A 4,549-nucleotide genomic window follows, 5' to 3' on the forward strand; every position below is an offset into this window, starting at 1 on the left:
TGAGTTGGCCGATGATACCTACTCAGTACTTGTACTGACCCCTACTTTTATGATCTTCTTGTTGTTTTGTGGAGTGCAGCAAGTGCACCAGTGACTTCGTCTCGTCCGCAACTCTAGCCAGTCTACAGCACGTCAGATTTCAGGGTGAGCTATTGTTCCTAGCTCGGACTGGATTCTCTCATTCGTGTCTTGATGTCCTTGAAGTTCGGACATGGACCATTCATTTACTTATTTTAGTTTCTTAAATACTCTTAGATTTAGTAATTTGAGGATAGATGTTCTTGTGGTGATGACTTCCAGATTTTTGGGATAATAGTTGATAAATTTTAGAATATTTATTTATTGGTTTTATTAATAAGATTTGAGTCTTCCGCATTATGTTTGGGTTTAGATTTGTTGGTTCGCTCACATGGTAGGATAAGTGTGGGTGCCACTCGCGGCTCGTTTTGGGTCGTGAAAGGCAGAAGGATTACACCCTCCACATCACCAACCAATAGTTAAAGGGGGTAGATCTCCTCCTCCTGCCCATGTGACATATGAGGAATGTGATGTTGATGTAGATGGATTTGGAGCCACAGAGCTATATTACTACTTTCACTACCTCCAAGTGTGAAGTTCACAATCACCAACACTAAGATCCAATTTCTAAACCTCAAAGGTATGTTTATATGTGCAGCCGGTGATGATGCCAATCAACACTTGAAGAATTTTATGGTAATATGTAATTCCTAAGCGATCCTTGGGGTCAACAAAACATCCATGAGGTTGAGGATATTTTAAACGTCTATTACTCAAGAGGCGACAAACTGGTTGAACGAGATGCCAAATGACTCCATACGAATTTGGAATGAGTTGAAAGATGCTTTCGTGGAATGATTCTTCCCAGAATCAAAAAAGCTGCAAATAAAGGATGAGATTCGTATACTAAGAAGCTATCACGAGTGGAAATGCATGATAGGTGGTGGAGATTCATCCAAAATCTGAAGAAATGCGCCAACCATGATCGTAATAAAAGGCATCTTAAACAAGAACTTTATATGTGTTTGAATTATGTTACTAAACCTGTTGTTGATATAGTTTGTAGAGGCTCATTTACGAGGAAGTCATTTGTGGAAAGTATGCATTTATTGGATGAGGTCTCAAAAAACAATAGAGATGATACAATAGCGATGCAGAGGTAGGAGAGTTGGGGTATATATTTAAGATTCAGCAGAGCAGTGGAAGAGAGAAGAAGAAAGAGAACAAAATACGACACACATAAGGCCTGAAATAGATTTTCTCAATAAAAAACATTGTCCCCATGTCTGAAAAGGTTACTAACTTTACGCGTATATCTCAATAAATAAACAAACCTTTCCATATCAAAGAAGATGATGGAAAATAGGTTTGTTGTCAACTCTGTAGATGGCAGCAATTCTTGATCATAAAATATCTATATAAACAAAGATTTCAATCCAAAGAAAATCAACTTTGCAATAAAGGAGAAAAGTGAAGAAAGGCGAGAAGAAAAGAGAGGCAACAAAGATCGTTTGTGAATTCTGTGTGTTTTGTTTTCTTGTGAGTTTTTGTGAAGTTTTTATTGAGTTTGTGAGCTTGTGTGATTGTAAACAAGAAGTATGTTTGGATTCTTATGGTTAGAGAGTGATTAACTAGAAAGAACTGGGTTTGGCTTTTTATGATTTGAAGAGTTCGATTAGAGTTAATAGAAACTTGTAATTCAATAAGAAAAGTTAATAAAACAAGGTTGAGTTTTTCCTTCCTTGAGAGAGGAAGGTTTTAGTTAAAGTATATTGTTTTATTTAACTATTTTCTTAGGCGAATAATCAAGAACATGGTTCTTTATCTAACGGTAAGGTTTCTTCAATTAGTATCAGAGAAGGATTTTTTCGTTAAAAGATTAACGTCTTCAAAAGAGAATGGCAGCACCACCTACCCCACAAGAAGGAGCTTCTCAAACACGAACACCACTATTCAATGGAAAATATTATGAATGGTGGAAGAATCGCATGATGGATCATTTGATAGGAAAAAAATCCCGATCTCTGGATTTGATGGAGAAAAAATGGTCACAAAGGAGAGAAAGGAGTGGGATGTCACATATAAACTTGCAATAAAAAATAATGCAAAATCAAGAAAATCCTAATCTGTGGCATAGGACTAGACGAGTACAACATGATCTCTTCCTCTTAAGATGCTAACTTAATCTGGGAAATCTTGTAGACTGCACATGAAGGAACTACTCAAGTCAAGAAATCAAAGATTGACAACTTAAATAGAAAATATGAACTATTCAAGATATGCACACCAGATTCACTGCAATCATCAATGAGATTTATTTCCTAGGTGAAGTAATTCCAAATGGAAAGGTTGTCAGAAAACTCTTGAGTGTTTTACCTGAATCATGGGAAAGTAAACTTGAAGAAATCACTGAAGTATGCGACTTATATAAACGTTCCATGGATGAGCTAATCGGAAACCTCATAGCATATGATCTGAAGAAAATCAAGAGAGAGAGAGAGATTGGTAGTAAAAGGAAAGAAAAGAACTTGTCTCTTAAAACTACTACCTTTGAAGACTTTGAGAATGAAAACATTGCACTCATGACCAAAAGATTTTCCAGAATGTTACAAAGGGGACACACGATTAAAAAAAGGAGTTCCCAAAAGAATGTTGACAATTCAAGAGAACAACTGTGTCATAAGTGTGGAAGTCCAGACCACTTTATCATGTTTTGTCCACTATGGGCCTTAGAATAAAAGAAGAACAATCCAGAAAAGGCAAGAGATGGAAAAAGTGACAAATATATTCCCAATAACAGGATGACAGATCAAGAGGCCGATCTATCCATGAAAAATGCATTTGCTGCAATGGGAGATATATCTGAAGATGAATATCAGGATGAGGAAATTGTAAATCAATCTCTACTTGCAATAAAGCAAGAAGACAAATACGACTTTCTAGCATTAGTAGCGACGACTGAAGACACAAACAAGTAAAGTACTATGAAGTACAAGATACAATTCATGCACTAATGGCTGGATCAGATTATGAGGATGAAGAAGAAGATCAACACAATCAGGTTAGCTCACCTCTTACTAAAATTCGTGAATTATATACTAAAAAGGAGCTAAATTCACTACTGGAAATTGTCATTAATGCATAGCAGTCAACCTGTCGTGAAATTGAATTATTATTGAAAGATTATGCATCCCTAGGAGAAGAGAACATAACTCAAGAAAAGCAAGTAGGATTAGAAAAAGAATTGAAGTCTAGCATTCTGAAAAAGGAAGCCTTAAAAAAGAAACTTTACATGACTAAACAGGAAGCAGAGAACACAATGAGGTGGACCAGGTCCTCCAAAATTCTATGGTCCTCATAAGTCTCGATAGTATCCATAAGAATCAATAAACACAAGACATGGAATAGGCTTTTGTGTAACGGAAAATCCTAACATAGATTGTCTATGCCTTCACTGTATCTTTACATGACATAAGTGTCATGCATGTGATAAAAAACTAATTGCACATCAGAAAAATCTTACCTTTATGAGAAAAGTACAAAAGAAAAATGACTTAAAACCTGTTTCTTCTTCATAGTTTCTTCCTAGATTGGCTAAATAGCATATCATTCACCCCTTGGATCACAAATGGGGACCCAAGTGGATCTGGGTACCCAAAACTAACTCTCTTTGATAAACTGCAGACTTCAGTGGGAGAAAAATCAAAGCACTAGTACCTGGATAGCGCCTTCTCAAGGCAGATGACAAGAAATAAAAAAAACATTCTCTCACTGAAAAGAGTTAAGGGTAGGAATGTAGCCTTTGGAAACGGAAAAACAGGGGAAATAAAAGTAATTGGAAAGGTGGGATTCAATCTCAAACAAGCTATTGGTGATGTATATTACGTGAATGAATTCCAACATAACTTACCAAGTATATCTCAAATGTGTGACAAAGAAAACAAGGTAGTAGTCACTGCAGATGAATGTAGATTAGTAAACTCAACAACTGAGGAATTGGTACTTCTGGGAAAGAGATAATGAGTCCGGGAAATTCACTAACGTGCCTTAGTGCCCTCGCTGAAAGTTTGTCTCGCTGCCACAAACGTCTAGGACATATTAGTCTGTCTACAATTAACGAATTAATACCAAAATATTTGGTAAAGGGATTACCGGAAAAAAAGTCTTCCAAGTGAACAGTTTTGTGGTGCTTGTGTCAAAGGGAAACAATCCAAATCCTCTTTCAAACCAAAGGAAATGTTCGTAAAACTAAACCTCTAAAAAATGCTTCACATAGATTTATGTGGACCAATGCGTGTGTTAAGTAGAGGAGGTAAAAGATATATCCTCGTAATAGTCGATAACTACTCAAGGTTTACTTGGACTCTATACTTAGCATCAAAGGATGAAACTTATGAGATATTTGAAATATTTGTGAAATTGGTTTAGAAGAAAGTAAATATAGAAGTCATTAACATCCGATCAGATCATGGTTCATAATTTGAAAACTCAAAGTTTCTAAGTTTTTGCACCTCAAATGGAATTGATCACA

This window comes from Solanum pennellii, chromosome 5 (assembly GCF_001406875.1).
Source record: "Solanum pennellii chromosome 5, SPENNV200".
In the NCBI taxonomy this organism is placed as follows: Eukaryota; Viridiplantae; Streptophyta; class Magnoliopsida; order Solanales; family Solanaceae; genus Solanum; species Solanum pennellii.